The sequence below is a fragment of the Melanaphis sacchari genome, unplaced genomic scaffold, assembly GCF_002803265.2.
Source record: "Melanaphis sacchari strain LSU unplaced genomic scaffold, SCAv2.0 Contig59_pilon_pilon, whole genome shotgun sequence".
Taxonomy (NCBI): domain Eukaryota; kingdom Metazoa; phylum Arthropoda; class Insecta; order Hemiptera; family Aphididae; genus Melanaphis; species Melanaphis sacchari.
Window position 1 is genome coordinate 1,050,302 of NW_020271423.1, and position 17,475 is coordinate 1,067,776.

At 24.7% G+C, this 17,475-nt stretch overlaps 1 protein-coding gene across 1 annotated transcript in view; it reads left to right on the forward strand.

Moving 5' to 3' along the window:
• The first annotated feature begins 200 nt into the window (after positions 1 to 200).
• LOC112600055 (probable G-protein coupled receptor 158) overlaps positions 201 to 17,475 on the forward strand; it is a 42,594-nt gene continuing 25,319 nt past the window's right edge. Inside the window, exon 1 of the mRNA XM_025347200.1 lies at positions 201 to 367. The gene's annotated coding sequence lies outside the window, so the exon portion shown is untranslated. The remainder of the gene's footprint in view (positions 368 to 17,475) is intronic.

Consider the following 17,475-nt stretch of genomic DNA (forward strand, 5'->3'; position numbering starts at 1 on the left):
TGGTTGGTGTGGCGAGGGGTTGAAATGTGGGGGTGGCGGCGGCCGACGTGAAGGATGGTGCGGTGAACGGTGCCGCGGCGGGGTGCGTGCATACGTTTTCTGAGGGCGCGAGCGAGCGCGCGCGCGCGCACCGGCACAGCGTCTCGCCGGGTTGTCGAGGCAGTTTTTTCCGCGCTCAGTAGTACATGCATGCACGCCAACGGTAGTGCCGATCGCACGGCGTCTCGCGGTTGACCATCCACAGGCGACGTCGTTGCTGTCGTCGTTGTCGTCGTCGTCGTCGTCGTCGTCGTCCGCCACCACCGCTGCCACCGCCGCGGGACAGTTGCGGGACCCCAACTGTGGCACGCTCATACCTATTATTTCGGTAATTTAATTTACTTCTGCCCTTCTTGTGTTTGATACCTATTTCGTATTATATATATATATATATATATGTACAATTTTTTTTTTTTTTTATATCGATCGTAGATAGTTTTTAACTAATTGCAAAAAATATTAAAAGTTAATATGTATTCTATTCATTAACGTTTTATTTAGATAGAACAGATTTAACTAGTAGTCAGTGTGTTTTTTTTTTTTTTTTTTTTTACTGCTTTATTCGAAAACTGATTAAAAATAAAACGAAAATTCGCTCGTTTAGTTTTTCACGAGAATCGTGATGACTGTGGTATCAGATGTTCGAATTTAATTATCGCATTTAAAGATTACATTCTCCTGTTGACGCAAGTCGCCGTGATTTGTTTGATTCCCGTCTTATTTAGAATCGAGTTCGACCATTACAAATGTTGCTAAAACCGCTAAGTACTATACTGCAAAAGATACATACAATAAAATTATCAATTAGGAATGAAAATCTAATTGTTCGACACTCAATCTAATCTTAACACTCCGGTGGCGTGATTTAAATTTAAAATACGATATACTGTTACAGTAAAATAATACATAAACCGAATAAACATAAATAAATCATTTAAAAACATTACTTAAATTAAAAAAATTGTATTAATACTGTAAGATTATCAATCTGTAAAAAAAAAAAAAAAACAATGAAAATGGTTTTAAAACGTTAAATAATAATTAGAAAATGTATTTTATAATTAATAATTAAGTAATTAATAGTAATTAATAATAAGTAATTAATAATTTTAAGTAAATTAAAATATATCTTGATATTTTTAAAGTGACTACAAAATAATCAATTCAAATTAAAAATTTTGTTATAGTTTTATATTAATTTTTAAATAGCCACAATACTATAGAAAATAATATAAATAATCTACTATTTAGTATGATATATGCAGTAGATATGCAACGTTATATTCAACTAGTAAGTAGGTATAACCGTTTCGTATTAATATTTTCGAGTTTTAAATTTAAACATGTCAAAATATTTAAAATGTCTTGTTTTTGATCAATTAGTTATTCAATATATTTTTGAAACAATTCTGGAGTTATTAGGATTACTATGAAAAAAATGTATTTGCATAAACCAATTCAAAATTTATCAATAACTTCCCAGCTCTATTTTAATTTACATATTTTATGTACTATCTCATTCTCTGTATGAAAGCGTATAGATAGATAGGAAATTTATGTAAATATATTATATTTACTTAAATATACAAAATATCACAATAAATCATTTTATTTTTTTCAATAAATAACAATTTGATAGAAACATATATATTTATATAATAATTTAACTAAAAGTTCAAATACTGATAGAAATATGTATTTTTTTAACTCTTTCTTTTTAAATTGAGTGAAATGCTATAATTACTTTAGATATTTGAACTAAGACTATTGCGCTTTTTATTACATAAAAATAAATCACTTGTAACACATTAGGTATAGAATTTCTTTCTTAAACACACTTGTGTTAAGACTGTTAATAATATGTAGGTTAAAAATTTGTTTTTTATAATAATATACTTTATATTTATTGATAAGACTAGTCATAGATTGTATTAATTATTATGCAATCGACTTTTAATGCCTAATTAAAATTATATTTAGTGTCCTATATTTTAAAATAAGTAATAACTATAATAATCTATTAAATACCGAAATTACTTTAAAAATTATCATTATCATATATTTTATTCAAAATAAAAAAGGTAGTGTTATTATTTTATAGTTTTTGTTTTATGACTGTTTGTGGACTGTATAGTTAATTTTTTTTCGAGAAAACTGTAAACTACTCGTATTATATCTGTGTAGTCAATCGTTACTATTGCATTACTTCCGTAGACAATTTTAAAATTATCCTAACAACCGTTACTTATAGCAACTTTTTTGTTTTTGTCAAATATTTATAAATAAAAAATGTATCAATTAATTATTAATTATCTATTACAAAAATTGGATAACAACTATATTTATAATAAAATCTGGATAAATAGAAAGACAGTGTGTCATATTAAATATCAATAAAAACAACAAATTGTACATAATTAATGGAAAATAACATCTAAAAATCTGATGAATACTTTTAAAACACTGTTAAAATATCGTCTAGACAAAAAAATGTCAAATGTAATAAAAAAAAAAAAAAACACTCAGTTGAAACAAGTACAATATTTTGTAATTTGGAAGTTATAATTCCGAGCACTTTTTCTAGTTGTCTCATTTTTTTTTTTGATATACGAATTAATATAAATGTATTATTATTATATCAATTTATAATCGAAAAATATTCTATTAAATATAAATTCCTTATCATTTTTTCTTTAAGAATTTTAAAATATTTTAAAATATTTGAAATTTTGAAACTTCCTGGAAAATTATTTGATAATCTAACTTAATACGCATCACAAACTTTAGCCATATAATTTAGGTTTAATAAGATTTATTCTAATAAAATTAAAGAATATTATATTTAATATAATATTTAAATTAAATTAAATTAAAATTAAAATTTAATTTAATACAATTTTTAATATATATATATATATATTTTAAGAATATTTAATATTCTTAAATAATATGTAAGATAGTAATCCATCAAACATAAATATATATTATAATAGTTATAGCCTTATTGTTAATAGATTACGTTGGTAAATTGTAAGTTTCTTTTTTTATTATTATTGCTTAATGTTTTTTATTTAGTTTTAACTACGAAAATTATAATATTATTAAGTTTATAGGTAATTATTACTATCTACTTTTTTATTTTTTTTTTCATTCAAAAATATATGGACAGAATATATGGAAGTAGGAAATAATATTGCCATTCAAAATCCAATTTAATCATTACTTCAAAATAAGTTCTTCCAAGTTAAACTTTCAACATTATTGTATTGTAATTGCTTTTTTTGTTTGTCTTATAATCATTGATTTTCCTTGATATGAATAATATGTATCGAATATAGCTTAAAATTAACCCATCAGTCATAATCCATATAATATAATAATTTATGTCAATCAGCGCTTACATGAGTTCGTATGTGATCAAGCTTCTGACACAACAAACGGGGATCGACTAACGTCTGTTTATGAATACATAATTACTTAATATATAATAAAATGTAAATTCGATTTTTTTTTTTTTAACTTTGACGCCAACACAATTTTAAAATTCATCACCTTCCATATTTTATAATAATATAATAAAATGCAGACATAAATGTAATTATTGCATTATTTTATATTTTTATCAATATTCATGTAATAATTAATTATGTATATTTGTAATCTTATTGTTTTCTTAATATCTTGTACAATAATATGAACACTGATCGGCTTATAAAACTTAGTGTGATATATCTCAGATTAGCATACGTATATTATATATTAATAAAGACAACGGTTATAATCCAATAGTTATATATTTTGATTTATAACGCTAATGAGTAATGAGCTATATTTTATTCACATAATATATATTATAGATAAACATAATATGTTACACTTTACCTAGTAAATAATACCATTGTATTTAATGTATAAATCTTATAAGCTATTATTAAATGTATTCTTTAAATTTAAATTTTAACATTTATTCTTAAAAATATGCTACATGCAATAAATTTTGATTATTGAATAATGAATAAAATAAAATAATAAAACATGAATTTCAAAAAGAAAACAGTGTAGGTAGGTGCTGGGTATAGGCAGTACAGCGCATAGGTGTGCATACGGGGCGAACAGGAGAAACGTACGTTCGACTCGACCGTCTCAACCGAAATCTTTTTAGGGACATAATAGAATTTCAACCAGATACTAATGCTAATAATGAATCAATATATTCGTGGCTAGATTATATAAAAGCAAATAATTACATAAAATTATTTAATGGATTTTTCACTGCACTGATATTATTCAGTGTAATAGCAGTTACAAGTTGTTCCTGCGAACGGGTATTTTCTTAATTAACAATAGTGAAAAATAAATTAAGGAGTACTATACATCAATATGGACTTAATAGTTAATTATTAATGTTTACTGGACCAAAACTAATATCTAGTATTAATATTGACATGGTCATTGACGAATTCAAAATAGTATGGGAAATAGAAGAAATCATTTATAATTCTTTAATTAAGTTTGTATAATAAAATGTTATGTATATACGATTTTTTGTTCATTAAATCAAGGTTTTTTTTTTAATATTTTGTTTTCTTATTTTTATGCATAATAATACTTATATCATTTTATTTTTAACTTCAAAAATATATGTCTAGAAATTAACACATTAATGTTGTGTGCACATACAATTTAACTCTATTTACATAGTTTTTAATTTACAATTAAAATGTACATTAGTGTGTTAAAAAAAAAGAATTAGGGGCACTGTCCAAGAATTAGACCATTAATTATTCCAGACTTGACCGGAAATTGAAATCTACGCATACCTATGGTACAATAGCTCTTTATTATTTGAATTTATAAATGATTATGCATATTTAATTACGAGTAGTATGAGTTTAATTCAGCAACAGACAGGTTTGAGTGATAAGTGTAGATTGTATAAAAATTAAATATTTAAAAAAACTTATTATCCATTTTTATAAGGTTTTCATAAATATAACTCAGAATTTATAGTTGCATCTTAGTTAAATTCATAACAACATTCGATCAGCATAAAAATAATTTGAAATACAACTTACCTAAATAGTTATATTTAGTGTAAATGTTGTGTGAAAAAAGTGATTTATCTTGATTGTGCTTTATGTAGTCACATATTCTGAGTATAATTAACAAAATGTTATCATTTAAGTATTAATTTCACCAAAATTTGAGCTTCAAATTCCCATAAAAATAATTGAGTATATTTTTTAGATTTTTAAACTTATAAGTTTATAATACTAAACTACACTTTCTTTTATTATTCATAGCTTACTTCTTCAATCTAAATGTTCATTAATTTAAAAACAAACAATAATAAAAGAGATTCCAATCTTTTTTGAAACATAGTACTTCGAAGTTTTGTTTTTACAATCGGTAGTCTAGAACAGGGGTCGGCAACCCACGGCCCGCGGGCCACATGCGGCTCGCAAAGCAATTTTTGATGGCCCGCACAAAGGTGGTTAATTTTTGTGTTTTACTTTTGTTCAATAACATTTTTCATATAATTTTCAATATTATATAATTCTTTTTCCTTTATAAATAAAATCTAATCTAACCGTTTCATAATAGCAATACAATTATAAGCATTATATCATAATATGTAATTTTTTTTTTTTAATGTGGCCCTTGATGAACAATTGAAAAAAAAAATGGCCCGTGTGGTTAAAAAGGTTGCCGACCCCTGGTCTAGAACTACATCATGAGACAAGTATAATAGTTATGAAAACCTTTTTAAAATTTGAAAATAACATTTTCTCAATCTCAAAATCAATTATTATTTTCCATCATTCATTAATATTTAATTAACATATAGCTCTTAATAACTAATCTTGCATACAAGTTTTAGATGAAGTATAAATCATAGTTAAATATATATGGTTAAAATTGCTTGATGCTGTATTCGATTTTAAAAGTAATGAACACGATCTTAGATTAATATAACACTGTTTATCTATATTTATCTATTTACACCATAGACCTCATACTGGTATGAGGTCTATGATTTATACCATCATAAACTTTTATCATGGTTTAATTTCAAACATAAAGAAATAACACGTATAATCGTATCACAAACACGCAAAAAAACGAAAAAAAATGTTATAAATTGTCAATAAACTTAAAACTATACATATCCTTCAAAACAAAATTTTTTGTTTCGAAAAAAGCACATACACCCGTGTGTACATCTATGTTATGAAACACTTATGAAGAATATTGTATTAAAATTTCAAATCTTAACTATAAAAATTGAAGAATTATAATAAATAATTACTACAAAATACTCGGAATTTGTAAATTATCGATATTTTAATAACATTAAAAAAATATAATACATAAAAAAAAATTTCTTCAAATACCTGTAAATAGTTAAAAGAGTCAAAATATTTTATAAATGATAAAAGTGCAGTGTATAGAAAACTTTATTACATTTTGTGAACATTTCAAGTATCTACTATTAATGGTTCTTGAATTATAACAAAAATCTTTTGAGAAAAAATAGTTATTTTACGGATGGATATGCATTATTATAAAAATTTAAACTTTTAACACTCATAAAAAATTAATTTGTGTTTCTTCAATAGATATTATCTTATAAGAATAATTAAAATAAATCTCTGCGTGAAAAATTTTAATTTTTACAATTATTTGTTTTTAAATTAAAACAAAATAAAGAAATCACTTTTTCAAAAACTGGTTTGGTGTAAAAGTTCATATTTTTCCTTGCTATTTTTTGTTTTTTCCGATAATCTAAAAATACTGGACTTTTTTTTTTACTTTTTACAATCTCAAAATACCAACTATATATAATGCTACTAAAACTCACCCTCGAAGTTAAGAATTATAAAATTCTTACGCCCTAAAAGATTATAACAAAAAATAAAAAACTTTCATTGTAAAATTAATAAATTCATCGTTCCGCTTAAAATTTAAAAATACGTTTTTACAACAAATTAATATAATTAAAATTGTATTATCTAGATCCGATCATAAAATATCAAAAATCCGTGTTATAATCGATACTTTATCAATTACTATTTTAGTATTAATAATTCAGCTAAATATGATTTTAATATTTATAAGTAGGTATTAAATTTTAAAATATACATGTATAGTTATGTTTAAAATTAAAAGTTCGGTTCAGAGAAAAAAAAAGGAAAACATGAACAATTTAATTTTAAAGTTTCGAAAAAAATGTTTTTATATTTTATGTAGGTACATATATTTAAAAAAAATACTCAACTGTGAAAAATGTAGAACTTAATTATTATAATAAAATTATTATAGTTATTTATAGTAATTTTAAAAATAAAGAATGTAATTTTATTGATTCAGTTGTCGAATCAATGAAAATAAATATACATTTTTAAGGTTTTAACTTTTATATCAAATTATTTCGTTAAAAACAATATGGTATACGTACTAATCTGATATTACCTTAATAAAAAAATAAACACATAGCCTTTAGGTCTTTTTTTTCATACAGTAGTCACTCAGTTTATTGACATTATTTACATTTTATAAAAACAAAGTATTAAAAACAATAAATTTTATTATTTAAAAAAAAAGGTTACATTTTGTACTTTGCGTACAAATATGTATACATGTACTATACGAGGGTACAATTTTGATTGGGCGGAGAATTCATTTAAATGTACACTGTATACATATTTATTTTATATATTTTTTAAATATTATATTATATAATTTATATAATATAAAATCTATTACTTACACTAATTATTAGATTATTATTTAAACATAGTTAATTATATATTAAATACAAAGTGTGGTAAAAATTATTGTCAAATTGAGTATTTTTTGTACTAATCAATAGTATTTTTTTTTTTATATATATAATTTATAGACACTTGCGCTACATTTTCCATAGATACCAATACATTTTTTCTTATTATTATTATTACTAAAAATTAAATTAAAATAACTTTTTTTTTTTTTTTTTGACTAACTTCAAATTGCCAATTTTTAAATTATTATGTACCAATTAAATGTCTTAAAAAAAAAACATAACTATGATTATTTTTCCATTAATTGGAGCCTCGAACCAACTATCGGTTTCCAGGCTTCTAGATGTCTTAATCCGGACTTGAACAAGCCATAGCCCATTGCCCCATATACGTAGATCAACGAACACAACCATTTTTCAAACTTCGGACCACATTCGATTTATATTTGTACAATGGATCATTATACTCCTGCTGGTCTTTTTTTTCTTCTTACCAATAATTACCTTAAGACAGAAAAATAAATATATATTATATTAGGTACTTTCTATAATTACAGTTATTCAGGTTATTAATCTTTGGTAGTCTTGTAATATAATATAATAAGTTAAATTAAAACAAACACAAATTTCATACTAATTTATTTCTATTAAAATTAAATATTCTAAATTTCTTAAGTACTATTATTTTAATCTAAAAATTATTATCGAACGTTTTAATTTTCTATAGATAGTTAATTAAAAATTATTATATTTTATTTATTTCATCTTTCCTTGACATAATTGGATCATACATATATTAGTATAAGCTTCATAAATTTATTTGGATGGACTGAAGTCCAACCCCTCCCCCATTTTTTTATAATCTTAATTATTTACAATAACAAAATTTACTTATACATTATATAAGTAAATTAGAATTAACTGGAGGGGGCTAATTTTATATTTGAGAAGGCTTAGCCCCCCTTAGTTTTGATAATAGGCTTACAAACGTACAATATTGGATCATTAATTGTTTGTATATTTGTATATTAGTTAACATATTATTGATAATCATATTATATTTTATAACTTTTGATTTATCTACTCGATAAAGTTGCTTAATAGGTACATTACATATTTTATTGAAAATGTGAATAGTATTACGCATGCAATTAATATCGCATTGGCTATTATAGTTGGTGTATACACTATACAGCTCGTATTTAAACTTATATCCAACATTTAATTTATTAATCTATTATTCTTTTGTCTAATGTCTAGTGGCTAGACTTACAAACAATTTTAGCATATTATGATTTAGTCAATTATTATTAGAATATATGAAAACTATTGTGGGAAGAAGTTATGTGAAACTTTTGGCAAGTAAGACACTTTGAATTGTGTTTATTGATCTAAATTTGAACTTATTGCATCCTATGAGTGCTTTGAACCAACTACGCTGTTTCTACAATTAAGTAAAGATAATAATTTCCTGTACCAATTTTAAGCGGTTTTTCAAAATGTAGTTTTTTTTATAAAATTATAATTAACTACAAAATATAAAATTAAAATATTATATTATATCATATTATTATTATTATTATTATTATTATACATCTCTTTTAATCTTAGAAGCGTGTACTAGAGATATAAAATAAGAATTAATAATTAATAAATTACGCGAATGTAATTAAAAAAGAAAGAATAGCAAATTAGAAAAACATAATACAAATAAATTAAAAACAAATCACATACCCAATTTGTTTTAACCACAGAGCATATTTTGCTCTGTGGTTTTAACACTCAGATGTTTATATTATAATATAGACATCTGTGTTTTAACATAACTATTAGTAACATGGATATTATTTTAAAGTTGTAATGGGATAGAGTTTAAAAAACGCAGTTCCCAAATAATTAACAAAAGATTGTCCAGAGAGTTTACAGGTATATTGGTATATTTAACGAAAATATTGTGTAGTCTTAGTCTACTTTTTCTTTTTTCTCGAAAAATTTACAAGTATTACCATTGATTATATTTTTGAAAATAAACGTAGTGAAAACTTTTTTTATAGAGAAATGTAATAGGTCCTTTACTTAACTCCTTATAATTTAGTTGTATAGATCCTCATTACGAAGACTTTTTTAGACAAATTAGAATTATGTTACTAAAGATGCAGTAATTGATTCAATTATTTTTTACTCAGTCTTCATTTTCAGTTTCCGGAACACCCACAATTTCAAAAAAATTTTCGATAATCTTTTGTTCAAATATTCAAAATAGCAATTTTCTATTTTCTCTTCTCAAAGCTTTGTTTACATTCTTGATATTTTCAATTTTGTATAGTAATTTGTTCCTAGATGTAGATTTGTGGTATAAATGGGAAATATAATGAAATTACTCTAAATGTTTTAAAAAATGGTTGTAACATTGTATACATAGAATATTTAAATTTTTTAATTTTTGGTTCTGATTCAAAGTACTTCAAAGAAATTTTTTACTAAATTTTAAAGTCTTAGTTATAAAAATTGAATATTTTATAAATTTTTAATTACAAAATAATTTTAAAATATACGTGGTTTTAACAATCGTTTTCAACATTTTAACTTCAAATGATTATAAAAACTATACTACTTACCTATGTATTATTAATATTAAACAGCTATAATAATAATTTAAGAAGAATCTTATACTTAATTTTTAGAGCAAAAATTTATTTAATCAATAATTATTAGAAAAAAAAAATCGAAAGTTATACATACATCAAAAATAACTAGAAATATTTGAAATATTTTTAAATTCAAATCATTTATAGTAATGCTAGTAGTGTTCAATCATCTACGGTTATTCGTTTAAAAAATAACAATAAAATGAGAAAATTCATATTTTGAAAAAATTGGTTTTACATTAAAATTCCTATCATAACATAACATTTTGACCTTTCAAAAGTACCTATCAAGAAATGGCGTTTAATTTCTTTTACAGATTTATTTAATAAAAACAAATCTTCAAATAAAATACTTATGAATACAATTGTTATATTAATGATTATATAAATTATCGATATTGGATTCTAGTAATCTTTTAAGCTGTTAACATAAAATTTATACCCAGAACTAATAAGCGTAAAATAATAAACTTAATTATTGTAATTGCATTTGTATTAAACATTCAACTGAAATAAAACGAAAAACGTTAAAAAGATTGATTAATTAAAAACAAAGCGAATTGGGTAATAAAAAAAGTATTTATTAAGCTAGGTACCTATACATTGTTTGGATAATTTTAAAATAACTAAAAATAAACATAAATAACAATAATTAAAACCGCAAAAAAAAAAAAAATACTAATAAGTAACAAATAAAATACTTATTTAGTTTTATACTAATTTGGATATTGTGAATTCTTGTTTTTAATTATTGATTTGCATATTATCATTCTAATATTTAATAAATATTAACTCTATGAATAATTTATTTATTTAAGTTGGCTTTTTAAATATCACGAAGTATATCCATTTTTTTAGTAGATTTCATTGATTTGTTTATCTGTAAAAACGTGAAGATGTCATCAATATTAAATTTTGATTTGTAATTGACACGGTACGCAACGGTCGCCGGTACAAAGTACAGGCACCGCAGAGACCGGTCTACACTATCACCACCACCGCCACGGGTAAAATCACGATATTGTCAACTCTCCCACCGACGCCGTAAAAGGTCTAGGCGGGACGGGAAGACAAGTCGTGCTCGACGAGTATCGGTCCCCGACGTTTTACGGACCACTTTATCTACCACACCCGAAGGTGTTCGTAACCATCGCCGGTGATCATTTTTATTGTGTGTCCACATAGTTGATTAAAATTTTTGTGTCTTGTCTACGACGCACTGTTTTGATTATATTCCATTATAATAAAAACTGTTATTAAACTAAGACGTATTCGGTGGTTCTTTCTTGTTTTTTTTTCTTTTTGGTTTTAATTTGTTTGTTTAAAACAAATTCTCATCGACCGCCGAAGCCGCGTCTTAATAATAAACGTGAACCTCGTTAATACAAAATTTTAACCTATTTAATATTTAGTGTAAAGTTTTTTTAGACGTATTGTTATATTTGTTTAAATGTAATTAGGTATTCGATATTTTTAGGATCCAATGTTACTGCAGAATATTTTAAGTCAATAAAACGCATCATAAGAATTCATATGTTATAAACTTAACCCATGGTGAATTTTACATATTATGCTTCATAAAATGTATTTTATTTCATTTAAAAGTGTAAATATCGATAGAAAAAATTGAATAATAATACTATGAGTTTTAAATTTGTTATTTTGTATTTCATATCAAAAAATTATACATATTTAACGAATTAAAACTATTTAGCACATTTTAACGGAGAATAGGTTCCGATTTATTTTATGATTTTTATTTCCGTTCTTAAAACTAAAATAATTTTTATAATTATTGAGTATTCTACATATAGATTTAGTAAGAATTTATTACAGACTACAATATTAACTAGATAAGTAGGTAAATATTTACGTAACACAAACACATGTAAAGATTTGTTTACTCTCAACAATTACGTGTCAATATACATTCTATAAGAATAACACGTTTATATCTATATAATTATTAATTATTATTAAATAGATACCCATTTAAAATATAATTAAATTAAAACTTTGAGATGTTTTAACGCCTTGTTAGGTTAATTAATTTAAAATTAAGTACACATTTTTTAAGCAAAAGTTTTATTTTTTAGAACATGTTTATAAACATTAACTATGAATTTATAACAAATGTCTTGCTTTGAGCATTTTTTATATAAGTGTACTGTGCAATAAAATTGTGGTGAAATCATAAAAAGGAAAAGCTAATATCTAAAAATAACTAAGATTAACTATGTAATAATATAAATGAACAGACTATTTTAAGGAAATTATGGATTTTCATAAAGTTATGTTAAATATAACAGAAATAGTAAAAAAAATATTTAATAACACAGTTAATTTGAAATTTTTTTTTTTTAATGATATTGATATAGACGATTCTATTATTACAATAAATACAATTAATATATTTTGTATATTGCAATAGGTTTAGGCAGTTTAGTTAAAAGTTGAGGATTATTTAAATATATATGAATAGAATATAAAAAGGAAAATTCATGATCTTATTTAGAAAAAAAAATGATATCATTTATCAAAATATTCATTAATTTATCATAATAATAAGTGGAACTGCTTCTGAAAAATATAAATTAAAAAAAATATTTTAAATTATAAAACAGCCATGTATAAATATAATATTTACATTTGTATATAATTGGGTCATATACAATATGCATAACATAAGAGTATGTTTGTAAAGTTAATTTTCGTAACAGTTTTTAAACTTTATAAATTTGGTAGGGTACACATAGTATTTTAATAGAATAACGCGCATTACATATATATTTTCTCTTTCAAACCAACGTACAACTTAGAAATTTTAAGTTCAGAAAAACACATTTTGAACTAAAGAACCTCAGAATTGTATTGATATTTTTATTTTAATATAATAAACTATGATTGTTTTAAAAAAGTCATATTTTACTTAAAATTACAGTACATTGAATAATATTCTTTAATTTAAGTTTGATAATAGGTTAAGTCACTCTGTTATTAAAACTAACACAAATTTGCCATAATATGCATAGATCAAAGAGAAAACAAATAGTAGGTATGGTGTTAGCATTTTCTTTGTGAAAAAATATAGTTACTATTCATCAATTTTTTTCATCTCAACCATTATTATTTAATTTTTTTTTTTTTTAAAGTGTTATAGCTACCCTAAAAAAAGTAGTTTTTTAAATACTTTTCCTCGCAATAATTGCTTGTATTTTTACATCCAACTAAATAAAATAATTTAAAAAATGTGTATCTGTTTATGAGTTAATATAAAAGAACACGATAAAATCGCAGCAAACGAATTGCGTCCCATGATCCCTTTTTCGTACGAATTGCGTCCCGATGATATTTAACAACTACACTAATTGCGTCCCGATGATATTTAGCAACTACACTAATTGCGTCCCGATATAAATACATTATTTTCCTTCCCATTTAATACAGACTTAGGACTGTCAATAGCAACATTAAATATTATATTGCTAAAGGTAGGTTAAAAATATTGTTTTTTATCGTTTCGTAATTATGTACATCAAAAATATTGTTTTCGTCGTTAAATATAAAAATAATAATTAATAAAATTAATAATAATAAAAAAAATTTCAAAAATATAAGTTAGGTTATAAGGTTATAGTTATCACATGTTATTGTAATATTATTTATGATGGCTCGGTAAAAATTTGAACGATACAGTTTTAACATAATCAAAACGTGTAATTTCGTTAACGTCGTATTTCATCATTTGATTTTTTTAAAATTCTTGTTTTTCACATATTTTACGTCTTATTTTCTTTCTTTGACTACTGCTGCGAATTTTTATGTAAGTATCTTTTTGTACGTTTTTAAGTACATCAATAAATTTATAGATATTTGGATGAGCAGAATAAAACATACCGTTAAATTTTGAATGGAAAGCTTCACAGCTATTTGTTGTCCTTGTAATTGATCCCGAATACATTGCCCATAAAGAAGGAGGAAAGTCACAATCGGGGGTTATATATGTGTTTAAAATATAATCTGTAAATGTTTCTACTTTTTTATTCTGTGGTAAAATTGATACTATATCATCGGTAAAACAGTTTTCTACATCTTCAGGTTTCAAAAAAGGGAGACCAAAAAATATTTTTAGGTAATTGCTTATTTCTGAATTTAGATTATATTCATCACTCAAACCTAGAGCTTGAATTTTTCTCCACCAACTCTGGCCTAAATGGAATCGGCATCCTTTTAATTCGACAGATGGCCAAACAAATAATGCGGCCGAGTAAATTGCTTTTTCGAAATCAGCAAATAACATTTTCGGTAAAAAATTAATATTATTTTTTAAACATTCTGAATTTAGATGAAAAAAATGCTTTCTTGTAAGTTTCAACATTTTTGTCAATTAATAAAAAAAAAAACTAATGGTATGTAATTTCCATTTGATAAACCGTGAATTGTGAATAATTGTGTAAATAACTTAGGACAACTTTTAAAAGTTCCATCAACAAATATTGTGTCAACTTGACCTAAGAACTTCAAATTAGTTATTGTTGAAAAAACTAGTATATTATTTTCAAAGTCGTTAACTAATAGAAACTTTTCATCCTGGTTACTTTTAATGTTTTCTTCTTTCAATGAATTATGTAAATCTAATACATTATTTGGCAGCTTGGGAATTACAGATGCTCGGGCGTGATGCATATTTTTGCGAATTAAAGTTAAATCATAACTGGTCAATGTCGATACGTCATTTGACAATTCCCTATGAATGAGTTTTGAGGGCTTATCATAGAGATCGTCTATTGCCTTTCGTTTTAAATTATTGCTTAATTTTTGTCTGTTTAATATTTCTACAGAATCGTTTTCATGGTTATGTTCAGTAGGACGTTCCAATATTTCATTTTTATCGTTTAATTTAGCATATGACTTACATGTTTTTTTGAAACACTTCCAACATTGTATATCATTTTTCAATATTTTATGAAAACAAAATTTAAAATCGTTTATAAAAATCAATGTTTTATTTTTTTCACTTATCATAACGTCACTTACAATTAAACTCATATTTTTAAATAGAAATAGAACAGCGCACAATTGTCAACGAAACGGAATCGAAAGACATACTAACCGATTACATTTATTTCCGAAATGCTCATATAGTCGTGTCCATAGAAAATATATACGTCGTCGTGTCGATTATTGATTGAGATTATCAAAGGTATATTCTGATATCAGATAATCGGGACGCAATTAGTATAGTCGGATCGAAAACCCGGGACGCAATTAGTATAGTTGAATCGAAAACCCGGGACGCAATTAGTATGTCACAAATCGCAATTTTTATTTCGGGGACGCAATTCGTATGCAGCCGATAAAATAGGGTAATTATTGTTATCAAGTGATTTATAATATTATTATATAATGATAAATTTTTAACAAATAATTAGTCATTCCAATATATATTAAGAATAAACAATTTTTATGCTAAAAGTCTTAAATATATAGATATGTTGATGTTAATATACATATAAAAATACAAAAACCACTACATTAAAATTACATAAAAATAAATTATCAGTAGTATTTGTCTCTACACATCTAAAACTGCTAAATATTTAAAAAGAAAAGATGTTGAATCTAAATAAATACATTAACATCAATACAATTAAAAAGAGAAACAATTTAATAAATATCAAACCACGTTCATAAAAATAAAAACAAATTAAAAGCTACTCTAAAACATATCAAATCACAAATTACATCTAATTGAGATTAATTTCTAAGATTAAGTGTTGATAAATTTAATTAAAAACATTATCTCAAGTGAACTATGCTAATAAACAGAGCATCTTGGTGAGTGGTGTGGATTGGTGTAAAACTACATTCATTCTATGCTTTTTGTATACTTGGTTTGTCCTTTCCATCCAGTAGTGGATATTTGGGTAGGGGTAGTTAGTGTACCACTCCTCTTAGGATTTTCGTCACTTCTATATATTATTACAAGGGCTGTAAATTTATAGACCTAAAAACCTTAAAACATGTCACACAAAATAACATGATGGGTGTATCTAGTTTTTTATCTGATAACCTTATTTTTGTTGCTCTTTTTATATGCGCTCCCTCCCCCCAAACTAAATAAAAAAATATATTATTGGGCCATCAGCTATTTTTATCTGATGAATTTTTTTTACATTTTCCGACAGAAAATCAAACATTGCTGAGTGGGGAGGGGTATAACACCTATACCACCAACTTCACTCCCCATGAACTCCCTTTTGATTTGTCACTAACTAAAATAATGAGAGGGGTTTAACACTTGAACATCATTACCTCTGTGGATTTGAAATTCATTCCCCCCCCCCTTCAGAACAAGGATATATCCGCCAGAGTATGCATCAGTGCCTGTATGGCATAACATGTATAAGGTCACCATTAACAGTATGCACTATGACGATGCTCCGTTTAATAGTATAAGGCTTATGTTTATAAAGCAATTAAAAATACTGATATAAAATTCTAAAAAACTAAAACATTCTTGTTCTTTTTTCGGAGATCTATATTCTGATTAACTTATCAAACAAGACTTATTCAAAATTAATTCTCTAGATAAACTTAAACTATCATAAAAAAAAGCATTGTTACTCAGTAAAAGGTGCTGCACAATTACCATCAGGGTCATCAAAACGACAACCAACATCATGTCAATTACGCCACAATTAATGTTTAATAGGTTGTAAACGTTACACAAAGGTGTCCATATCAATTTCTACATAGTCCTTTCGACATCAACACTTTGCTGACCTTTTTCCATATTTCACCCATCAATATTTTACTTTATCGAACGGAATATTGTGACTAGATAAACATTGTGGAGATATAATAGACATTTATATCTAGGATATGCTGGACATACAGCAAAATCTAATGAAAAAATACCACTGGCCATTCTTTCAAATCGCCGTCCATATTCTGGTGGTATTGCATACCTAAAATAAAAATAAAAAATAAATAATAAAAATC